The following is a 9,490-nucleotide window of genomic DNA, read 5'->3' as shown; positions in this document are numbered from 1 at the left end:
AAGGTTCACCTTCCCAAGTCTCATTACCAAATAACTTGGCATTCAGCTTCATGATAGCTCCTAGATATTGAGCAACTTGCTCTCCAGTTACATCTTCATCCTCTTCAGAGGAAGAATAGTCTTCAGAGTTCATGAATGGCAGAAGGAGGTTTAATGGGATCTCTATGGTCTCTATATGAGCCTCAGATTCCCTTGGGTCCTCAATAGGGAACTCCTTCTTGCTTGAGAAACGTCCCATGAGGTCTTCCTCATTACGATTCACATCCTCTCCTTCCTCTCTAGGTTCGGCCATATTGATTATATCAATAGCCTTGCACTCTCTTTTTGGATTCTCTTCAGTATTGCTTGGGAGAGTACTAGAAGGAGTTTCAGTGATTTTCTTACTCAGCTGTCCCACTTGTGCCTCCAGATTTCTAATGGAGGACCTTGTTTCACTCATGAAACTTAAAGTGGCCTTAAATAGATTAGAGACTAAGTTTGCTAAGTTAGAGGTGCTTTGTTCAGAATTCTCTGTCTGTTGCTGAGAAGATGATGGATAAGGCTTGATATTGCTGAGCCTATTTCTTCCACCATTATTAAAGCCTTGTTGAGGCTTTTGTTGATCCTTCCATGAGAAATTTGGATGATTTATCCATGATGAATTATAGGTGTTTCCATAAGGTTTACCCATATAATTTACCTCTGCTATTGCAGGGTTCTCAAGATCATAGGCTTCTTCTTCAGAAGATGCCTCTTTAGTACTGTTGGATGCATTTTGCCATCCATTCAGACTTTGAGAAATCATGTTGACTTTCTGAGTCAACATTTTGTTCTGAGCCAAAATGGCATTCAGAGAGTCAATTTCAAGAACTCCCTTCCTTTGAGGCATCTCATGATTCACATAATTCCTCTCAAAAGTGTACATGAACTGGTTATTTGCAACCATGTCAATAAGTTCTTGAGCTTCTGCAGGCGTTTTCTTTAGGTGAATGGATCCACCTGCAGAATGGTCCAGTGACATCTTAGAAAACTCAGATAGACCATAATAGAATATATCTATCATGGTCCATTCTGAAAACATGTCAGAAGGACATCTTTTGGTCATCTGCTTGTATCTTTCCCAAGCTTCATAGAGGGATTCACCATCTTTTTGCTTGAAGGTCTGAACATCCACTCTAAGCTTGCTCAGCTTTTGAGGAGGAAAGAACTTAGCCAAGAAAGTCGTGACCAGCTTATTCCAGGAGTTCAGGCTATATTTAGGTTGAGAGTCTAACCATGTTCTAGCTCTGTCTCTTACAGTAAAAGGGAAAAGCATGAGCCTGTAGACTTCAGGATCTACTCCATTAGTCTTAACAGTCTCACAGATCTGCAAGAACTCAGTTAAGAACTGGTAAGGATCTTCTGATAGAAGTCAATGAAACTTGCAGTTCTGTTGCATTAGAGCAACTAATTGAGGTTTCAGCTCAAAATTGTTTGCTCCTATGGCAGGAATTGAGATGCTTCTTCCATCAAACTTGGACTTAGGTGTGGTATAATCACCAAGCATCCTTCTTGCATTATCGTTGTTAGGTTCGGCTGCCATCTCCTTTTCTTGTTCGAAAATTTCAGCAAGGTTGTCTCTGGATTGTTGTAATTTAGCTTCTCTTAGTTTCCTCTTCAGAGTCCTTTCAGGTTCTGGATCAGCTTCAACAAGAATGTCTTTTTCCTTGTTCCTGCTCATATGAAAGAGAAGAGAACAGAAAAAGAAGAGGAATCCTCTATGTTACAGTAAAGAGGTTCCGTATTATTAGTAGAAGAAGAAAGGGGATAAAGAAAGGAGAATCCAAACACAAGGGTGACGATAAGGACAGTGATTTGAGATGAAGAGAAGTGTTAGTAAATGAATGAATAAATAGAATAAGATGAGAGAGGGAGAAATTTTTGAAATTAAATTTTGAAAAGGAGTTAAATGATTTTCGAAAATAAAGATAAAAAATAAAATTAAAATTAAAATTTAAAATAATTAATTAATTAAAAAAGAATTTTTGAAAAAGAGGGAGGTATTTTCGAAAATTAGAGAGAGAAAAATTGTTAGGTGGTTTTGAAAAAGATAAGAAACAAACAAAAAGTCAAATATTTAGGAAAAAGATTTGAAAATCAAATTTGAAAAGATAAGAAGATAAGAAGTTAGAAAAGATATTTTATAATCAATTTTTTGAAAAAGATAAAATTTTGAAAAAGATATGATATAAAAGATAGGATAAGATAGATTTAATTTTTAAAATTAAAATTAATTACTTAACTAACAGGAAGCTAAAAGATAAGATTCTAGAATTTAAAGATTGAACCTTTCTTAACAAGAAAGTAACAAACTTCAAATTTTTGAACCAATCACATTAATTGTTAGCATAATTTTCGAAAATAAAGATAAAATTAAGAAAAAGATTTTTGAAAAATATTTTAAATAATTTTCGAAAATAAATAAGAAAAATGAAAAATATTTAATTTTTGAAAAAGTTTTGAAAAGATAAGATTTTTAAAATTTGAAAATTTGACTTGACTTACAAGAAACAACTAATTTTTAAACATTTTTTGACTAAGTCAACCCAAATTTTTTAAATTTTGAGAGAAAAAAGGAAAAGATATTTTTTTATTTTTTGAATTTTTGATGATGAGAGAGAAAAACACAAATATGACCCAAAACATGAAAAATTTGGATCAAAACCGATGATGCATGCAAGAACACTATGAATGTCAAGATGAACACCAAGAACACTTTGAAGATCATGATGAACATCAAGAACATATTTTTGAAAAATTTTTGATGCAAAGAAAACATGCAAGACACCAAACTTAGAAATCTTTAATGCTTAGAAAATATGAATGCAAAGATGCACATGAAAAACAACAAAAGACACTAAACAAGAAAACATCAAGATCAAACAAGAAGACTTACCAAGAACAACTTGAAGATCATGAAGAACACTATGAATGCATGAATTTTCGAAAATTGCAAGAACAAAATGAATATGCAATAGACACCAAACTTAAAACATGACACAAGACTCAAACAGGAAACACAAAAATATTTTTGATTTTTATAATTTTATTATTTTTTATTTTATTTTATTTTTTCGAAAACATATAGGAAAAAGGAAGTAATGAATTCAAAGTCCTCAATCAAAATTCCAGGAATCATACCAGGTTAGTCTAAAGCTTGATGGCCAACCAAGCTTCAGCATACCATTTTGAAACTCTAGAATTCATTCTTAAAAACTCTGAAGGATTTTTCGAAAATAGAGGGATAAATTTTTTTTTTAAAGATTTTTGAAATTTTTTTTTTTGAAAATAAATGAAAAGAAAATTACCTAATCTGAGCAACAAGATGAACCGTCAGTTGTCCAAACTCGAACAATCCCCGTCAGTTGTCCAAACTCAATGAAAAAGATCCAAATGCTCTGTCACGGCACGGCTAATCATCTGTCGGTTCTTGATCATGTTGGAGTAGAATCCCTTGATTCTTTTGCGTTTGTCATCACGCCCAACAATCACGAGTTTGAAGCTCGTCATAGTCATTCAATCCTGAAATCCTACTAGGAATACCACAGACAAGGGTTAGACTTTCTGGATTCTCATGAATGCCACCATCAATTCTAGCTTATACCACGAAGATTCTGATTAAGGAATCCAAGAGATATGCGCCCGGTCTAAGGTAGAACGAAAGTGGTTGTCAGTCACACGTTCATAGGTGAGAATAATGATGAGTGTCACAGATCATCACATTCATCATGGTGAAGTGCAGTGAATATCTTAGAATATGAATAAATTGGATTGAATAGAAAATAGTAGTAATTGCATTGAAACTTGAGGTACAGCAGAGCTCCACACGCTTAATCTATGGTGTGTAGAAACTCCACCGTTGAAAATACATAAGTGATGGTCCAGGCATGGCCGAATAGCCAGCCCCCAAAATGTGATAGGAATTCGAATAACAGGGAGAAGGACCAGATATGTGGTCAAAAGATGACTTATACACTAGTAAAAAGTTCTATTTATACTAAATTATCTACTAGGGTTTACAGAAGTAAGTAATTGCTGCAGAAATCCACTTCCAGGGCCCACTTAGTGTGTGGTTGGGCTGAGCTTGAGCTTTACACATGCAGAGGCTTCTTTTGGAGTTGAACGCCAAGTTGTAACGTGTTTTTGGCGTTCAACTCTGGTTCGTGATGTATTTCTGGCGTTTGACTCCAGAATGCAGCATGGAACTGGCGTTGAACGCCAGTTTACGTCATCTAATCTCGAATAAAGTATGAATTATTATATATTTCTGGAAAGCTCTGGATGTCTACTTACCAACGCCGTTGAGAGCACGCCATTTGGAGTTCTGTAGCTCCAGAAAATTTATTTCGAGTGCAGGGAGGTCAGAATCCAACAGCATCAGTAGTCCTTTGTCAGCCTTCTTATCAGAGTTTTGCTCAGGTCCCTCAATTTCAGGCAGAAAATACCTGAAATCACAGAAAAACACAAAAACTCATAGTAAAGTCCAGAAATGCAATTTTATCATAAACACCAATGAAAACATCCCTAAAAGTAAGAAGATCATACTAAAAACTACCTAAAAAAAATGCCAAAAAGCGTATAAATTATCCACTCATCAGTGCGCATCTATCACGTGTGCGCGTCGATGAATGCACTCCAAATCCTTGTTTTTCCATGAGTTCTCCACTTTGCATACTTTTCTCTTCACTTCTTTAATCCATTCCTGGCCCTTTTCAACCTGAATTCACTAGCAAACACATCAAAGCATCTAGTGGAATCAAAGGTGAATTAAAACTAGCAAATTAAAGGCCTAAAAAGCATGCTTTTACACTTAAGCACAAATTAAGGGAGAATTACAAAACCATGCTATTTCATTAAGTAAATGTGAGTAAAGTTGATAAATCCCCTAAAATCAACACAAGATAAACCACAAAATTGGGGTTTATCAAACCTCCCCATACTTAAACCAAGCATGTCCTTATGCTAAACCAAGAAAGAGACAAAGGGTATCACCATTTATTCAATGCAAATAAACTATATGCAACCTATCTAAATGCAACTATCTAAATAAATGCAACTACTTGGTCAAAACAAATCAACTTCCAAGAAAACATATATATGTAGAAGGGCTAAAGAAATAGCAATTAAATCAAACCCACAATTGAATTGAGTTATTGAAAGATGTTTCAAACTTGCAAGAGAAGAGAAGGTCATGGGTGGAAACATGTAATTGAGCGATCGAACCCTCACCGGATGTGTATCCGCTCTAGTCACTCAAGTGTATAGGGTTAATTCACTCAGTTCTCTCCTAATCATGCATTCTAAGTTTTGTTTTTCATCTAACAATCAATAATTATTTCATGCATGCATACAAATATCATGAGGACTTTTCCAAAGGTTGTAACGGGGTTAGGGTCAAAGTAGGATTGTATATGGTTAAGTGGACTAGAAATTTGACTCTTTGATTAACCTAAACTTCCCACCTAACCTGTATAACAACCTATACTATCCTAAACAAACCTAACTACCCATAATCCTCACTTTTTCCACACACTCATGCATTCTCTTTCTAATCACCACACATATGTATTGATTTTTTTGAACTTTACTTTATGGCATTTTGTCCCCTTTTTATTGCTTTTCTTTTTCTTTCTTTTTCTATATTTTTTTCTTTTCTATAATATTTTCTTTTTTTCTTTTGTTTTTCTCATTTTTTTTCAAACTAAAGTATATACAAGAATGTCAAGGCTTATGGTTTACACATTTAATACATGAGTATGTACCCAATTCCCAAAATTTTGAACAAAAATATAAAAACACACTTTTATCCCAACCAATATTCCCAACTCTCCCTAACTTGAATGATAAGCACTCTCATTAGCCTAAGCTATCAAAGATCCAAACAAGGGACATTTATTATTTTTCACTTAAGGCTTGTAATGTGCTAAAATTAAGAACAAATGGGTTAAGCATAGGCTCAAAATTGGCTAACAATGGAAGATAAAAGGTAGGCTATTTGGGTAAGTGAGCTGTTTGAAACAATGGCCTCAATCATATAAATACATGTACACACAAAATAATGGACATATAGAATCAAACAATCAAAGATTACAATCATAGAAAGAGAATAATCACACACAAGAAGGAAAATAAGTGGTTATATGATGTAACCACACAATTAGGCTCAAATCTCACATGCTTGTGTTCTTAGCTCAAAACATAATCCACAATATATATAATTCAAGCAAGTTCTAAAAAAAATTTTCAATCAATTGGGGTGGTGCCTTATAGATAAATTTCTTGGAGAATTTCATTGTTTTGACTAAGCTTATTACATGTATCCTAAATAAATAGCTGTGATTGAGAAAGTTTAAAAAAAATTCCTTAGTTTAATTCCCTTTTTCAATCAAACCAAATTCTCATATGCAAAAAGACTAAATTAAGCTTAATAATCCGCATTTCCAATCACAACTAATAGACCAAAATGACTATAAATATAGTATCAACTGAGAGTGCAAATCGAACTAAAAATATAAAATATATACAAACCAAAGTGCAAAATGCAACAAGCTTAAACAAGAGTATCCAAGATAACTAATATATACAATAATCCAAAAGTGCAATAAAATAAAATGCAAATACTAAAAATAAGACAAAATAAGGAAAGAATGTCTTAAATGGTCACCAAAATAGAAATCCCGCCGACGACGGCGACCTCCCCACACTTAGAAGAAAGCATCGTCCTCGATACTACGACTGAGATTGGGTGAGAGGGTCAAAGGGGTTTGATTTATAATTGGCAAGAAAATAAATGGCAACAAAGGTAAAGCAAGCAACGTAAGGAAGAAATTAATTAAGAGAGACATTCATTGCAAAGATTGAGAGTATAGGCTTTCTATCATAGTCACTAATAATAATAATTAATAAGAATTTATCTTTTTTAGTCAACTCCAACAATAGAAGAAAGTACAATGTTATCTTCACGCGAGAGAAAGTCAAATAAGACTAGCTAATCTCAATCCAAAAATCCTAATCAACTCACTGATTAAATTAGCAAGATGTTAGAATCAATGGAAATAATATTAACTAATAACTCTAGATCATCAATCTAAATTGGGTATCAATGACTCAGGATTGTCCAAAGTGTCTTTCGAAGACAAGAATACTCAAAAATCTACTCTAACATCTAACCAAGCATTTTATCAAATACTTGGAAGGCATAAAAGGAAAGCATATTAAATTGCAAGAAATATAAATTCTAACAACTACCCAATGCAAACAATCAACAATAAACAAAGCAATTAACCATAAGAACATAAGAGAAACATCAATTGCATTTAAGGAAAACCAATTCCAACATGAGCATTCATAAAGCTAAAGAGAGGTATAAAAGGAAAATTAACACTACAAACTAAGAGAATGAAAGTATAGGAACAAGAAATTGTAAAGGAAACAAGATGAAAGATAAGATTTAAACCCTAGATCTAGGATGCAAATAAACATGAGAACCCTAGTTCTAGAGAGAAGAGGGAGCTTCTCTCTCTAGAAACTAACCAACATAATGCTAATCCTACCACTAATTGCTCCCCCCTTGGCCCATCTTGAGTTCTGCATGAAATATTCCTTGGAATCAGTTAGATTTGGGCTTGTGAAGCTCAGAAATCGCCCCCAGTGTTTTCACTTTAATGAGGTCACGTGCAAATTGTGATGCGTATGCATGGGTCAGGCGTACACGTCGCTTGGCATTTTACTTCCTATGCGTACACTTCGCCATGCGACTTTATCTCCACGAGTGCGCGTCTATCACCCGTGCGCGTCGATGAATGCACTCCAAATCCTTATTTTTCCATGAGTTCTCCACTTTGCATGCTATTCTCTTCACTCCTTTGATCCATTCATGACCCTTTTCAACCTAAATTCACTAACAAACACATCAAGGCATCTAGTGAAATCAAAAGTGAATTAAAACTAGCAAATTAAAGGCCTAAAAAGCATGTTTTAAGACTTAGGCACAAATTAAGGGAGAATTATAAAACTATGCTATTTTATTGAACAAATGTGAGAAAAGTTGATAAAATTCCCTAAAATCAACACAAGATAAACCACAAAATTGTGGTTTATCAAGGAGCTCTGTGAAATTCTAATGGATTAATAATTTTTCTCTTCTTCTAAATCTATGCATTGTTGTTTTAAGAGAGAGTTTTCATTCTTCATCACAAAGATTCAAATCTATTGGAAAATAGCTTGAATCTCACTAGAATTCCATTATTGACTTGGAAAAGTAATTAGAGGAACTGAGCTTGAAAACGTTTTTCTCATAATTCTTATAATTTTAGATAAGAAACTGATACGTGACAATGAATCAACCTTATTTAGATCTTGAGAATTGTGTGGCCCTAAATCAGAGATTAAGCTTCACCTCTTTTCATGAGCAACTGATCAAAGAATTGGCAATTGATTAAGTCAAGAAAAATTGAATCACCAAGGAATTAGGGTTCAACTACTTATGATTTGCTAAAGATCTTTCTTTGCATGATTGAAAAGGAAGTGAGAATAATTGATCTTGAGGAATCCAAATCTCCAAACCTTAACTTCTTAATTCAAATTACTCTCTCTGTCATTTAATTGCTTTCTTCTAATTCATGTCATTTAATAGCTTTCTTTCGATTCCAGTTATTTACTACTTTCCTCTAATTCTTGTGAATTCATTATGCTCTTTTAATTCCAAGCCTTTATTTATTTATCGTCAATTAATTGCTCTCAGTTTATTGCTTCAATTTATTGTTTCCCTTTTATTGCTTCATATGCTTATGCTCATTTATGGGCTTTCCTTTAATTCTTCTAGTGTTTTATTTGATTGCTTTTGTTTCCTTTAGATCATTGCTTTCAATTAGCTCTTAAATTTTGAATCTCAAACAAATCACATTTTGATTTGTTTAACTAGATTAATCAATTAATTATTGTTGCTTAATCCGTTAATCCTTGTGAGAATGATAACTCATTCATTGTGGCATTACTTATACAATTTAGTGCACTTGCCAAGTTGTAAGTTTGCTTAAAACCCACATCACCACCCAAAGAGAGTAATGATCCCTTCCATCCTTGGATCTTCTTTCTAACTTTCTCTTTGATAATGTTAAACATTGCATTTTTTTATCTAGAAACAGTTGAGGGAAACCCAAGATATTTATCTTGAGCTACAATATGATCAATATTTAGCACATTAGCCAGCTGAGTACAGGTAGGAGTGGGAGCATTCTGACTAAAGAAAACTGCGGACTTGTTTAGATTCACTTTTTGGCCACTAACATTTTCATGTGTATTCAATAGCCCCAGAACATTCTCACAAACCTCAAGGTTACCCTTGTAAAATAGGATAGAATCATTAGTAAAACAAAGATGATTAACCTTAGGATAAAGCCTATGGACCTGGATATCCTGAATTAGCCTGTTTTGTTCTACCTTGTATAGCTAGAAAGAGAGATCTTCCGCA

General features: G+C 33.8%; 1 non-coding gene across 1 annotated transcript; it reads left to right on the top strand.

Moving 5' to 3' along the window:
* The first annotated feature begins 1,058 nt into the window (after positions 1-1,058).
* LOC130984176 (small nucleolar RNA R71) lies at positions 1,059-1,162 on the top strand. Its single transcript, XR_009088126.1, has one exon. It is a non-coding gene; the product is annotated as a small nucleolar RNA R71 (small nucleolar RNA).
* Positions 1,163-9,490: the final 8,328 nt, after the last annotated feature.

The sequence above is a fragment of the Arachis stenosperma genome, chromosome 5, assembly GCF_014773155.1.
Source record: "Arachis stenosperma cultivar V10309 chromosome 5, arast.V10309.gnm1.PFL2, whole genome shotgun sequence".
Lineage (NCBI taxonomy): Eukaryota > Viridiplantae > Streptophyta > Magnoliopsida > Fabales > Fabaceae > Arachis > Arachis stenosperma.
The sequence above is the reverse complement of the archived record's forward strand: the minus strand, read 5'-3'. Positions and strand labels throughout refer to the sequence as shown.